Here is a 16,564-nt window from a genome sequence, read left to right as displayed (position 1 = left end):
ACACACACACACACACACACACAACACTACACTTGCGTGGTGTGCCATCCCTGAAATTCTAACCTCAGTATTCACACCTCGCTTTGGAGAGAAGTTTAAATCATAAATAGGTGCCTTGTTAATAATAGTGTTCTGTTAGATGACACGCGTCAAAGCTTGTGTTAGAGATTGCTGTTAATGTTCGTAACAACAGTATAATCTGCAGTTTTAACGAGAATGCTTTACTGGGCAAACTAAAACCTGAGTGTTCAGAAGCGGCACGCACGCAGCGCTTGAAGGACTAAGTTGCTTTTTTTGGCAGTCAGTCCCGGCCAAGGCCGATAGCGGTACACTCGAGGGTTGTCGTAAACTCGACAGACAAATAGATTCGCTTTTCGTAGCGCGACCAACGCCACTAACATCTTGAGAGACACAAAAATTATTCTGCACATTATTCCATTTTAAGCAATATTAACGAGTAATATGGCTAAATATTGTTACACTCGCAGTTAAAAAAGCATTGTTTTCCCTGCTATGTAACGTTAAAAAACGATTCCATTACACGCGATTCGGACGTTAAAAATTCACAGGTGAATCGGTCACCCGTGGAATCAGCCGGTTTCGGTTACAAGCCCCACAACGGGAACCGTTTCGAACTGTCACATGCTGGTAATGCCGTGTCACAAGAGTACGCTGCATCTCCGTGTGTCTCAATATCTAATGCAGTTGACGTCTCTAACTACATACAGGCGTGTGTCCTATTCCTAAGAGTTTCCGAGATAGCAACACATTCAGTGTGACTTCTGTTCGTTTTTCTCGAGTAAGTCTAAAACTGCACACTCCAGGACAAACGTATCGCAGTTCGAAATGAAACTAATGACATTTCCTACAAAAAGGGACCTATTTATTTTTTTCTCTAGGACTTAGTTTGTACGAAGAGAGCTCGACAATACTGAAAATCTCGCGTATACTAAGTAGCTTACGTATTTTCTGTAGACCAGTTTGAGGTAGTTTCCCGACTTCATATACCCCAAATTCCCCGTATAAAGTTGTTCGTCTTAATTTCCTCTACGCTACTTTATGCACGTTCTACACCACTGTATGTATGTTGTAAACAATGACAGTGCTTGAGTAATACAGAAAATAAATAGCAGTTTGCATTAAATGAGTTCTACATCGGAAACCATTCGGAAGGGAGCACATGTCCAAATGAGGTTTTTTGTTCAGAATCACTTAATGGTATCACCCTTCAAAACATCTAACTTCCCTCCTGTCTCATCCTGTATATTCAGTGTTCTTAAAAATATTCTATACAATATATCTCCCATGAGTAGTGGATTGCTCTGTGAAGAGTTTGAAATTCTCGCCTGCAAAAAATAACTCAGATGCGTTGCCTTCATATTGATACTACCCAGCATTCTTTTGTTATCCTTTGTTTCATGATATTACTCATAGAGCGCACTTCCAACGACTGGCAAAGGCTACACTCGGCATTCCATGCGAAAATCTAGTAACAAAACATAAAATAAACAAAAAATAAACAGAGACAGAGCGAGGTGACACAGTGGTTGTTAGCACACTGGTCTCGCATTCGGGAGGACGACGGTTCAATCCCGCGTCCGGCCATCCTGATTTAGGTTTTCCGTGATTTCCCTAAATCGCTTTAGGCAAATCCTGGGATGGTTCCTTTGACAGAGAACGGTCAACTTCCTTCCCTAGTTGATGAGACCGATGACCTCGCAGTTTGGTCTCTTCCCCCCAAATCAACACAATCAAATAAACAGATCAGGAAAATATGAGTTCTCACCTACTCCTTTAATCTTAATTAAGCCTACTTAATTTCGTCACAATGCAGTACCTTACTTAAAATGTATGTATGAAACTGGATGATTGATACAGCAAGCTGTTTTCATGGTTACACTGAAAAATGGAACAGTCATCGTTGCAAACTTATTTTCATTTAAAATTAACGCGTATTGCCGTGGTTATGCATCATCGGATCATGCAGAACTGGCAAATGAAGTTCACTGGGCTGACTCCCGAAGCTCTGAGTCAACCATACTTATTGAAAGCCGTCTGGATGAAAATCCGGTCGTCAAAATAACTAAAAGGAACTGTGGGAAACTGTGAACTTTCATTGCAGCAAGTACAGCTGAGTGTATTGCGCGCGTACAGCATACTGGCCTGGATGCAAAACACATGGGTCGTCTAACCGTCAGCGGCACTACAATTACTAAACTGCAGATGGTCGCATCTAGCCGCGCTAATATTGTACAACGAAAGCACAGCACATAGCGCTAGTACCTTAAATTACAGATAAGGATTGTATGAAACTGATTAACTTAGAGTTGATAAGAGCGGTTAAATTAGATCAAAATTAAAATGTAAGGAAAATTAAAATTAGTGAACAGGTAATATGGGTCACTAATATCACCTGCATAATTATGATACTTGGTAAACAATATTGTGGTAAACGATGGTAATATTTAAGGTTATCCAGCAAGTACAACATGGATAAAGAATACAAAAGCGTTCGTGAACAGGTAAATAAACCAGCTATAAAAATTGCAATAAAACTTTTACAAATCTTGAAAACGTCAGAAAAATGAAATACGCGAGAGGCAGAAAGCAATGACACTGTACTATCGGACGGACGCTCAAAAACTATGTATAGTGAATGTTCATACTGGGAAATAAAACTTCAAATTTTGCGTCTTGAGTCTCTGGGATTAAAATGCATTGCATACCATACAAAATGACGATAAATGGAAGGCCCAGAACCAATGGTACACTGTGTAGGTCTTAGGTTAGAATAGGAGAATACAACGATAAAACAGATTAATGAAATACCACAATACTGCTTACCTAGCATGTACAGTACGCACCATAGTATCGCATGTGATTTGGATGGCCCATATTACCAGTTCAACAACTTCAATTTTCATTACATTTTAATTTTAATCTAATTTAATACTTCTTATCAAGTATAGGTTAAGCAGTTCCATATGAGTCTCTTCTGTAACTTAAGATACCAACACCATTTGTTGTTTCTTTGGTTGTATTAGCGCGACTAAATGCGGCCATCCGCAGTTTTAGTAGTTAAACGTCGGCTGCCGGTTAGGTCACCCAGCCGCGCGGGATTAGCCGAGCGGTCTAGGGGGCTACAGTCATGGACTGTGCTGCTGATCCCGGCGCGGAGGTTAGAGTTCTCCCTCGAGCATGGGTGTGTGTGTTTGTCTTTAGGATAATTTAGGTTAAGTATTGTGTAAGCTTAGGGCCCGATGACCTAAGCAGTTCAGTCCCATAAGATTTCACACACATTTTAACATTTTCAGACCACCCAGCTGTTTGGCATCCAAGCCAATGTGACGTAACCGTCGTTCTACGCTGTGTTCTACTTGCTCCTGTAACAGATCAAAGGTTTCCACAGTTCCTTTTAGTTATTTTGACGTCCAGAATTTGACCGAGACGGTTTTATGTGCATATGGTTGACAGAGATTTGTTGGCAGGCGCGATGAACTTAATTCTACAGTTTTACATAATCTGATGATAAATAACAACGTCGAAAAGCATTATTCTTAAATAAAAATAGGTTTACAACCGCGACTGTTCCATTTTCTACATCTACATACATACTCCGCAATCCACCATACGGTGCGTGGTGGAGGGTACCTCATACTACAACTAGCATCTTCTCTGCCTGTTCCACTCCCAAACAGAACGAGGGAAAAATGACTACCTATATGCCTCTGTACTAGCTCTAATCTCTCTTATCTTATCTTTGTGGTCTTTCCGCGAAATGTAAGTTGGCGGCAGTAAAATTGTACTGCAGTAAGTCTCAAATGCTGGTTGTCTAAATTTCCTCAGTAGCGATTTCCTCTAGAGACTCCCACCCGAGTTCCTGAAGCAATTCCGTAACCCTCGCGTGGTGATCAAACCTACCAGTAACAAATATAGCAGCCCGCCTCTGAATTGCTTCTATGTCCTCCCTCAATCCGACCTGATACGGATCCCAAACGCTCGAGCAGTACAGAAGAATAGGTCGTTTTAGTGTTTTATAAGCGGTCTCCTTTACAGATGAACCACATCTTCCCAAAATTCTTCGAATGAACCGATGACGATTATCCGCCTTCCCCACAACTGCCATTAAATGCTTGTCCCACTTCATATCGCTCTGCAGTGTTGCGCCCAAATATTTAATCGATGTGACTGTGCCAAGCGCTACACTACTAATGGAGTATTAAAACATTACAGGATTCTTTTTCCTATTCATCTCCATTAATTTACATTTATCTATATTTAGAGTCAGCTGCCATTCTTTACACCAATCACAAATCCTGTCCAAGCCACCTTGTATCCTCCTACAGTCACTCAACGACGACACCTTCCCGTACACCACAGCATCATCAGCAAACAACCGCACAATAGATAGAAAACAACAGCGGACCTACCACACTTCCCTGTGACACTCCAGATGATACCCTCACCTCCGATGAACACTCGCCATGGAGGACAACGTACTGGGTTCTATTCCTTAGGAAGTCTTCGAGCCACCCACATACTTGGGAACCAATCCCATATGCTCGTACCTTAAGAGTCTGCAGTGGGGCACCAAGTCAAACACTTTCCGGTAGTCAAGGAATATGGCATCCGTCTGATACCCTTCATCCATGATCAACAAGATATCATGTGAAAAAAGGGCGAGTTGCGTTTCGCAGCAGCGATGCTTTCTAAAGCCGTGCTGCTGCATGGACAGCAACTTCTCTGTCTCAAGGAAATTCACTACATTCGAACTGAGAATATGTTCGAGAATCCTGCAACAAACCGATGTTAAAGATACTGGTCTATAATTTTGAGGATCCGTCCTTCTACCCTTCTTATATACAATCGTCACCTGCGCTTTTTCCAAGTCTCTTGGGACTTTACGTTGGGCAAGAGATTCGCGATAAATGCGAGCTAAGTAAGGAGCCAATGCAGTAGAGTACTCTCTGTAAGACCGAATTGGAATCCCATCAGGACCTGGCGATTAATTCATTTTCAACCCATTCAGCTACTTCACAACCCCAGGGATGTCTATCACTTTTTCCTCCATACGGGAATCTTTACGAGACTCAAACGGCGGTATGTTTGTACGATCCTCCTGCGTGAAAGATTTCTCAAATACTAAATTTAAAATTTCAGCTTTCGTTTTGCTGTCTTCCGTTGCCAGGACAGACTGATCAGTGAGTGACTGGATGGAAGCCTTCGACCCGCTTACCGATTTTACGTAAGACCAGACTTTCCTTGGGTTTTCAGCAAGATCTTTTGCTAAGGTATGACGGTGGTAGTGGTTGTATGCTTCGCGCATCGCTCTTTTTACAGCAGCACGAATCTCTACTAGCTTTTGCCTGTCCTCATTCTCCCGATCTTTCTTGTACCGCGAGTGCAACTGTCTTTGCATCCTGAGCATTCTCCGAATGGCGCTGTTAAACCACGGCGGGTCTCATCCGTCCGTAACCCACTTTTTCGGCACTTACTTGTCCAATGCGTGATTTACAATGTGTTTAAAATTTGCCCATAATTCTTCCACGTCCATCGTACCGGAAGTAAATTAAGTCGATTCATTTACTAAGTGGGATGCTAACTACTGTTTATCTGCTCTTTCTAGTAAGAATACTCTTCTAGCCTTCTTGACCGACTTTTTAACTTCCGTAACCATAGTCGTAATGACAAGATCATGATCACTAATCCCTGTCTCAACACTGACACCGTCGATGAGGTCTGATCTGTTCGTGGCCACCAGATCTAAAATATTTCCATTACGCGTTGACTGGCGATTTAGCTGCTCAAGACAGTTTCGGGATAATTTGTTTGAAATTAATTCACACGACGGCTTGTGTGTACCACCTGTAATGAATCCATAGACATCCCAATCTATACTAGGTAGGTTGAAGTCGCCTACGACTGATATAGCATGATCCGGGTACTTCTGCGATACAGAGTGTAGGCTCCCTTTGAATGATTGTAGAACTGTCACGGTGGAACCTGGTGGCCGGTAATAACAGCCAACAATTAACTTTATTACTCCTACACCTGTTAAACGTGTCCAGATAACTCCACAATCACACTCTACTTCGACCTCAGTAGACACAATATTTTTGTCAACTGCAATGAAGACACCACCTCCTACGGTGTCTAATCTGTCTTTCCGATACATGTTCCAACCCTCACTAAATATTTCAGAACTTCCCATCTCAGGGTTCAGCCAGGTCTCAGTCCCGAGAATAATTTACGTGCCACACGCTTCCTGGAGGGCAGTAAATTCAGGAACTTTATTCTAAACACTCTAAAAATTTACTGCTAATATCTTGATAGCTGGAGTGTCTTTACACTGAGCGCGTCCTGATTTCCCTGCCTGCACGTTGACTGGTGAGTGTTCATCAGGACACCTCACACTACTGCCTAGACGAAAAAGAAAAACCCATGTGCATGCCACAAGTACTCTGCTACCCGAGTAGCTGCGTTCTTTGTGTAGTGCACCCATGACCTATCTAGGAGCGTCCTACAATTCCCCACCCAATAGCGCAAGTCTAGAAATCTGCAGGCAAGACCGTCACAGAGTCGACGAAGCCTCTGGTTGAGATCCTCCACTCGGCTCCAAACCAAAGCACGTCGATCCACTCTGGGAACGATGCTGTAAAAAGAGAGCTCTGCTTGCACCCCGCGTGGGAGGCCAGCGGTCTTCACCAAATCCCCCAGCTGTACGAACTGAGGATCGCCTCAGAACCCAAGCGACAGGCATCATTGGTGCCGACGTGAGCAACTACTTGTAGACGACTGCACCCTGTACGCTCGATAGCCGCAGGCAAGGCCGCTTCCACATCTTGGATGAGGCCCCCCGGCAGACAAACAGAGTGCACGTTGGAATTGTTTCAAGCCCTGTACGCTATTTCCCTAAGGGGCTCCATCACCCGCCTAACGTTGGAGCTCCCAATAATCATCAAGCCTATGCCCCCGTGTGCCTGCTCGGGCCCTGCTGAAGGAGCGGCCACCTGCCCACTGACAGGATGAACGGGCGAGGCCAGCCAGACAGCCTCCACATTGACCTTCCGTCTCGAGCGACGCGAACGCGTTGCAGTCCGCCACTCACCCTGAGGTGAGGGCGGCTCCAACGCGCCGGGTACACTAGAAGGTGTCTCGGCGGCTGAGTCAGCGAACGCAGCAAGCGACACCTGGGGTGTCACTGCACCTCGAGGCAGCAGCCTGAAGTTGGCTGACCGTGGCCAACAGCACGCTCAGCTGCTCGCGAACCGCGGCCAGTTCCTCCTGCGCCCGCACACAGCACGCACACACCCTATCCATCCTACTGCTAATATCTAACGACTCCGCGAATTTGTACTCGACGGCTATCAATAAGCAATGTTACTCCTCTCAAATACGAGAACACGCAAGGATTTTATGTCATTAAATGTGCAAGCGCACAAACACTCGAAAAGAAATTAAGAATCAAACTAGAAAACAAATATGAAAGCTAAATATGCGACTCGCTGCTGCACTGCTGCTGCACTACCGCTGCACCAGCGGCTGCTCAAGGCTTACGTTACTTGAAATGTTCGAAGAATCCATTCGTAACTTACTGTCATTCGTGACTAAAAACACTGGAGGAAAAGTAAATGAATTACGTTGTGTTACTAACGAAAGTTGTTACACTATGTCAGGACAAAGCATGTGCTGATACGAGGATGGATGGAGAAGTTCGTTACCTAACGTAATTAAACGAAACCAACGTCATATCATTATTGGTCGCCAAGTTACCTACGTTGACTATAAAACATTCTTCGAAACTACTATGAGTCGGTAAGCACTGTGAAGGAAGGCTACCTTTGAAATCGACAGACGTGTTGATGCCTCATGCCTTCGAATATGAGGTATCAGCTTACCAGTGCGACCATTTTGGATTTCTGCTCTACTCGTCATCAAAGTGGCTGAACGAGGATTCGTAAATTGTCCTGGTGGTCTGCAGAAGAAATGAATCTGTCCCACACTGTGCAAGTACAGAATTTGCCTGAATTAAATTGAAAAATGTTCTGATAAAAACTACAGGAGCTAAATTTTTTCCACCCTTACGCAAGTGTTTGTACAACCACTTTTCGTATAGTGCATACCTATTATAAAAATGTATGTATGTATGTGTGCACATGTGTGTGGCCCACATTTCCTCCTAAACCGCTTCACCGATTTCAACTAAACGTGGTACATACTTCCTTTACTGTCAGGCTATAATCACTGTGGGGGTAGGAACTACCTTCCTCTCATCGTTCACGAAGTACAACGTCGTAAACAATGAGATGCTTGAAAAACTGCCACATTATGCATGACATTTAAATTTATTACTCCTTTTCTACTAACTCTATTTGCAACATATTTCGCAGACAGTATCCACACATGCCGCTGAATTTACGCCACGACACATAGTTACAGAGATACGCCGTCATAAACAGACATGTGTGGAAAAATATCACATAATGCATGAAGTTTCAATGCATTCAGTCATCACTACTAAAACACACCTACAGTCGAGTCAACTTAAGGGAACCCCTGAAACCAGGCAGTGCTTTTGATAGCTTTCAACTGCGAAGCAAAAGCGGCTCTAGATGAAAGCAAAGGCCGTGTATAGAGCTATGAATAGGCGTTGGCATAGAGTCGATTAATAAATGGCGATGTAGATCGAGAAGCAGCTTTGTCCAGAGGGCAGAAACGGTATTTTAATTTGGATATTGTACTAACACATACGTATATTATACATATTTCAGTTTCATAATTTCAAATGTATATTCCCGAATACAGGAAAATTAATTTTTTTGGATATTACATTTTACGGATTTTATTTTTCATTTATAATAGAAAACTGCCAGAATGAATACCCGGGCAAATCCAGTTTGTCAGTACTTTCAGTGATGTTAAATAGGACAAAATTTTGTTTATGTATGTAAACTATGTCCTACATAGCTTGGGATATTTGTTTTGTATTGTTATTGTTTGTTTGAGAAACTCATTGAATGGCGTGCAGCGTATGGGGCTGGATAGCAGAAATCTCTCCATCACAGCAGCTGCTACATGGAGCTACCAACGCCGTAGGAAGTGCCAGAGAGGATCTCTGAGAACTACATCACGACATACATTAGTGAAGATGCAGCACAACAATACTGTTGAAAAATGGAGAAGAGAACTGTAGCAATATTAATTTTCCTTATTACTTGATTGCAAGTTTTGTGCCTAACCTCATTATCGAATCATCCCGAAAACTGAAATCAAATATTAACCATTTTGTATATTACAAAGCAGAGCTACAGAACGAAGACAACTGCTGACTTTGCTACATACCCATAAGCTACGCACCCATAAGCTACGCAGTAACATCCATTACGACAGTCCCATGACTGTTCAGTCTAGTTGAGCACATATACATCTTTACGGATACTCTGTAAATCACATTTAAGTGCCTGGCAAATGGTTCATCGAACCACCTTCATAATTATCCATTATTACAATCTCACATAGCGTTCGGAAAGAAGGAACACTTATATCTTTCCGTACGAGCTGTGGTTTCCCATATTTTATCATGATGATCGTTTCTCCCTATGTAGGTCGGCTCAATAAAATATTTTCGCATTCAGAGGAGAAAGTTGGTGATTGGAATTCCGTGATCATCTTGCACAACTGTGCAGGGCTGAACTTCATTCACACAACTAAGACACAGCAGTGTGGAAGACACTAGCAAGATTAGGATAGGGGGCGCTTATCAAAACAGCGCTGTGTAACAAACTTATTTCACGTTTTATTCTCTTTTTTCAGTTTTTTATAAAGTGATAAACACAACCTGTGGTAACAAGCGTTACAAATGACATATTTCAAATACAATCAAAAATCATTACAAGAATATATCTAAGTTAGAATTTGTAACGGGAGCAAAACGGAGTCTATACATTTTTACAGCCAACTTAGAACGACATGGAAAGATAAACTCCAGCATCAATATTTGTTTCATTTTATTTACACATCAAGTTCCGTAGTACCAAATTGAGAAGCAATACTCCAAGGTCATGGAACGTGTCAGTACATGAAATTACGACATAACAGTAATAACAGACAAAAATAAAATGTTTATGAAGGAGAAAAAAGTCAGTCCATAAGTTTAAACAACAATACAAGAAGAGTCAGATTACTTTCTCAAGGAACTCCTCGACAGAAAAGGAGTGACCCATGAGGAAACTCTTAAGTTTTAAGCGTGTGGAGTACTGCTAAAATGTTTGAATTAGAAAGGTAGCTTATTGAAAATAGATGCAGCAGTATACTGCACGCCTTTATGCACAAGAGTTCAGGAAGACCGATCCAAATACAGGTTTCATTTTTGCCGAGTATTAACTGAGTGAAAGCTGCCTGTTCTTGGCAATAAGATAATATCGTTAACAAGAAATGATAGTAAGGAATGTATATATTGAGAGGCCAATGTCAAAATATGCAGACTCGTGAACAGGGGTCGACAAGAGGTTCGTGAACTTAACGCCACTTCTTACCCGAACCGCCCGTTTGTGAGTCTAAAATATCATTATGGAATGGGAAGAGTTACCTCAAAATGTAATACCATACGACATAAGCGAATGAAAATAAGCAAAGTAGACTAATTTTCGCGTCGAACGATCACCACTGCAGATACCGTTCGAATACTAAAAATTGCAGCATTACGTCTTTGAACAAGATCCTGAACGTGGGCTTTCCGTGACAGTTTACCGTCTACTGAACACCTAGAAATTTGAACTGTTCAGTTTCACTAATCAAATGCCCATTCTGTGAAATTAAAACGTTAGATTTTATTGAATTGTGTATTGGAAACTGTAAAAACTGAGTGTTACTGTGATGTAGTGTTATTTTTTCTCTACGAGCCATGAACTGCAGTGATTGAAACCGAGGCAGTGTTGCTCACAATATCCTTTACTACCAAGCTAGTGTCATCAGCAAACAGAAATATTTTAGAGTTACCCATAATACTAGAGGGCATATCATTTACATAAGTAAGGAACAGGAGTGGCCCCATCACTGATCCCTGGGGCAGCCCCCACTTGACGGTACCCCAATCAGACCCCACATCACAGCCATTCTCAACATTGTGAATAATGACCTTTTGCTATCTGTTGCTAAAGTAAGAGGTGAACCAATTGTGAGCTACTCCCCATATTCCGTAATGGTCCAACTTATGGAGCAGTATTTTGTGATCAACAGAAACAAACGCCTTAGTTAAATCAAAAAATACGCCTAGCGTTCGAAACTTTTTGTTCAACCCATCCAGTACCTAAGAGAGAAAAGAGAATATAGCATTTTCAGTTGTTAAACTACTTCGAAATCATAACTGTACATTTGATAGCAAATCGTGTGATATAAAATGATCAATTATCCATACATACTTACATAAACAGCCTTTTCAATAACTTTAGCAGACACTGATAGCATAGAAATAGGTCTGAAATTATCTACATCATCCCTTTATCCCTTTTTATAAAGCGGCTTTACTACTTAGTACTTTAAACGTTCATGAAACTGACCATTCCTAAAGGAAAAATTACAAATATGGCTAAATACAGGGCTAACATGTGCTGCACAGTACATTAATATTCTACTAAGCAGTCCATCATATCCATGAGAGTCCTTAGTCTTCAAGGATTTAATTATTGACTCAATCTTTCCCTTGTCTGTATCACAGAGGAGTATTTCATACATCAAGCTCGGAAAGGCATTTGCCAAGAAAGTTATATGATTCCCTGTAGAAACTAAATTTTTATTTAATTCACCATCAATGCTTAGAAAATAGTTGTTACCTACTGTGCATATATCTGATTTATCAGTAACATAAATATTTTTACAACGAGCTGACTTTATATCGTTGAACTTGTGCTGCTGACCAGACAGTTCCTTCACAACTGACCATATGGTTTTAATTTCATCCTGTGAAGTAGCTATTCTATTTGCATACTACATACTCTTTGCCTTCCTAATAACATTTTTAAGCACCTTACAGTACTGTTCATAATGGGCTACTGTAGCTTGATTGTGACTAATTCCATCATTTTTGATACAATTCCCACTTTATTCTACATGATATTCTTATCCCACTAGTCAGCCACCTGGGCTGCCTATTATTCTAGTACCCAGTTTATGACGTTCTAATGTAAAGCAACTCTCAAAGAGCATGAGAAATTTGTTAAGGAATGCCTTATATTTATTATCTATGTTATCGTCACTGTAAACATCCTGCCAGTCTTCTTCCTTGACAAGGCTTAAAAAAGTCTGCATTGCTGTTGGATTAACTTTTCTACATAGTTTGTAATTATACGTGACATTTGTTTGAGTGCAAAAGTTTTTTAGAGTTAAAATTTGTGCATCATGGTCTGAAAGGCCATTCACCCTTTTTACTAACAGAATGCCCATCTAGTAATGAAGAATGAGTAAAAATATTGTCTACGGCTGTACTACGGTTCCCCTGCACCCTAGTTGGAGAAAACACAGTCTGTATCAGATCATATGAATTTAGGAGATCTACCAACATCCTTTTTCTTGCACCATCATATACAAAATTTATACTGAAGTCACCACATATAACTAATTTCTGCTACTTCCTATATAGTGAATTAAGAACCCGCTCTACCTTGAGCAGAAATGTTCTGAAGTTATAATTAGGGTTCCTATAAACAACCACAATTATAAGTTTATTTTCGCTAAATTCAACTGCCCCTCACAACATTCAAATATCTGTTCAGTGCAGTGCCGTGATACATCTATGGGCTCAAATTGAATACTGTTTTTTACGTACATGGCCACTCCCCCACTCCGCAAGGAACTTTTTGAAAAACAACCAGCTAATACGTTCCCTGGTAAAGGAAGCCTCTGAATTGTCAAATTAGTTAATTGATGCTCCGATATACCAATAATTTGAGAGTCAACACCTACAGGGTGTTCCACTGATAGTGACCGGGCCAAATATCTCAGGAAATAAGCATCAAACGAAAAAACTACAAAGAATGAAACTCGTCTAGATTGCAGGGGCAAACCAGATGGCACTATGATTGGCCCGCTAGATGGCGCTGCCATAGGTCAAACGGATATAAACTGCGTTTTCCTTTAAATAGGAACCCCCATTTTATTACATATTCGTCTAATACGTAAGGAAATATGAATGTTTTAGGTGGACCACCTTTCTCGCTTTGTGATAGATGGTGCTGTAATAGTCACAAACGTATAAGTACGTGGTATCACGTAACATTTTGCCAGTGCGGAAGGTATTTGCCTCGTGACACTTTACCCATGTTAAAATGGACCGTTTATCAGTTCCGGAAAAGGTCGATACCGTGTTGTATGGCTATTGTGATCACAGTGCCCAACGGGCTTGTGCTATGTATGCTGCTCGGTATACAGGACGACAAATGCCCGGACTGCTCGCCGGATAGTTCAGTTATTTAAGGAAACAGGAATTGTTCAGCCACATATGAAACGTCAACGACGAGCTGCAAAAAATGATGATGCCCAAGCAGGTGTTTTAACTGCTGTCGCGGCTAATACGCACATCAGTAGCAGACAAATTGCGCCAGAATCGGAAATCTCAAAAACGTCGGTGTTGAGAATGCTACATCAACATCGATTGCAGCCGTACCATATTTCTATGTACCAGGAATTATATGGCAACGACTTTGAACGTCGTGTACAGTTCTTCCACTGGGCACAAGAGAAATTTCCTGACGATGACAGATTTTTTGCACGCGTTCTATTTAGCGACGAAGCGTCATTCACCAACAGCGGTTACGTAATTTGGCATAATATGCACTATTGGGCAACGGAAAATCCACGATGGCTGCGACAAGTGGAACATCAGCGACCTTGGCGGATTAATGTATGGTGCGGCATTATAGGAGGAAGGATAATTGGCCCCCATTTTATCGATGACAGTGTAAATGGGGCAATGTATGCTGATTTCCTACGTAACGTTTTACCGATGTTACTACAAGATGTTCCACTGCATGAGAAAATGATGGATGTCAGACACACAGCTCGCGTGCGGTTGAAGCGGTATTGAATAGCATATTTCATGAGAGGTGGATTGGTCGTCGAAGCGCCATACCATGGCCCGCACGTTCACCGGATCTGACGTCCCCCGATTTCTTTCTGTGGGGAAAGTTGATGGATATTTGCTATCGTGATCCACCGACAACGTCTGACAACATGCTTCAGCGCATTGTCAATGGATGTGCGAACATTACGGAAGGCGAACTACTCGCTGTTGAGAGAAATGTCGTTACACGTATTGCCAATTGCATTGATGTTGCCGGACATCATTTTGAGCATATATTGCATTAATGTGGTATTTACAGGTAATCACGCTGTAACAGCATGCTTTCTCAGAAATGATAATTTCACAAAGGTACATGTATCACATTGGAACAACCGAAATAAAACGTTCAATTGTACCTACGTTCTGTATTTTAATTTAAAAAACCTACCAGTTACCAACTGTTCGTCTAAAATAGTGAGCCATATGTTCGTGACTATTACAGCGCCATCTGTCACAAAGCGAAAAAAGTGGTCCAACTAAAACACTCATATTTCTTTACGTACTACAGGAATATGTAATAAAAAATGGGGGTTGCTATTTAAAAAACGCAGTTGATATTCTTTTGACCTATGGACGCGCCATCTGGTTTTCGCCTTCAAGATAGACGAGTTTCGTTCTGTGTCGTTTTTTCGTTTGACGCTTATTTCTTGAGATATTTGACCCGGTCACGATCAATGGACCACCCTGTATAAGGGTTTCAATAACCTTATCTGTAATATCTCTTATATTTTGATGTAATCTGCTAATTCCTTCCCTACTTGGGTATTTACCCTCTTCAAAAAGTGATTCTTTGGTTAGGTATACCTGCGTAGAGGAAGTCCTTCTATCAGCTGACTTCAGTCTAAAAAAAGCTGCAGCTCTAACACCAACTATTACAAGAATTTTTGCATGAGTGATCCCACAACCACCAACTACACTATTAACTATAAGCTTTGCCAGCCTCCCCTTCCAATACATTAGGTATAATACGATTACATAAAGTCAGACGTAAAAAAGTCGTAAAACCATATAGTCACGTATGAAGCATTTCATAAAATCGGAAATAAGACAGCTATGTACAACATGGTGCCAACGGCCTTGCCGCAGTGGTAACACCGGTTCCCGTCAGATCACCGAAGTTAAGCGCTGTCCGGCTGGGCCAGGACTTCGATGGGTGACTATTCGGTCTGCCGAGCGCTGTTGGCAAGCGGGGTGCATTCAGCCCTTGTGAGGCAAACTGAGGAACTACTTGAATGAGAAGTAGCGGCTACGGTATCTTAAACTGACATACGGCCGGGAGAGCACGTTTCTGTCAATATGCCCCTCCATATGAGCATCCACTGAGGCCTGTGGCCTAAGGATGACACGGCGGCCGGTCGGTCCGGTTTAAGCTTCAATGCCTGTTCGTGCGGAGTTTAACCAGTCAGGTACAAAACAATTACATAAAAATCAGGCAAAACAGTCGTAAAACCACACAGACGTGTATAAAACTATTAAGTAGGATCGGATACAAATTGGAGATACATCTGCCTATCGCTGGCGGTACGCGTTTACACGCAGTCTAGGTAATTTTTTGAATTTCATCGTACAGGATATCATTCAGTTCTATATGTCATGCAAAAATATTCGGAAATAGCAATTTCGGCCGCAGTAATTTCATTAATACATCAATCATTGCAACGCACTTTCTTTAAATGTTTATTACCTTACGCTTGCGGTCCGCAGTTAAGATTCTAAATATTTTGACAGCTATAAACAGTTGCAACGATGGGCGAAGTATTAGCAGCTGCGGAAGGATTCCAGATAAAGACGAAGTACTCATCCCTAATTTCGCCCACGATTATGTAACTAATACCCGTCAAACCGGTAGCTAATTTCAATCGAAGTAGACAGTTTCGCTGCGGAACAAGGGTGAAAACTAATTTGAACGATGTTAGCCATTCCTTCGGAGATCAGCATAGTGTAACTGCGCCAGGAAACATATTCCCTTAAGTTTTATTGTGTATGCAACAACCATTCAGGAACGTTGTTTGGACTGCTCAGAAGAGAGATACACTATGAGATCAAAAGTATTCGGACACCTGACTGAAAATGACTTAAAAGTACGTGGCGCCATCCATCGGTAATACTGGAATTCAATATGATGATAGCCACCTGTGTGTTCAGTATGGTGTTAACCTTAATGACAACCTCCACTCTCGCAAGCATACGTATAATTAAGTGCTGGAAGGTTTCTTGGGGAACGGCAGCTCATTGTTCACGGAGTGCTGCACGGATGAGAGGTATCGATGTCGGTCAGTGGGGCCCGGGAAGAAGTCGAAGTTCCAAAACATCTCAAAAGTATTTTATAGAATAAGGTCTGTACTCTGTGCAGGCCAGTCCATTACAACGATGTTATTTTAGTGTAACCACTCCGCCACAGGCCGTGTATTACGAACAGGAGCTCGAACGTGTTGAAAGAAGCCATTG

General features: G+C 41.7%; 1 pseudogene; it reads left to right on the top strand.

The window, feature by feature from the left end:
• The first annotated feature begins 15,183 nt into the window (after positions 1 to 15,183).
• On the top strand, positions 15,184 to 15,301 carry LOC126093183 (5S ribosomal RNA; annotated as a pseudogene).
• Positions 15,302 to 16,564: the final 1,263 nt, after the last annotated feature.

Source organism: Schistocerca cancellata, chromosome 7 (genome assembly GCF_023864275.1).
Source record: "Schistocerca cancellata isolate TAMUIC-IGC-003103 chromosome 7, iqSchCanc2.1, whole genome shotgun sequence".
Lineage (NCBI taxonomy): Eukaryota > Metazoa > Arthropoda > Insecta > Orthoptera > Acrididae > Schistocerca > Schistocerca cancellata.
This window is presented reverse-complemented; position numbering and strand designations above follow the sequence as displayed.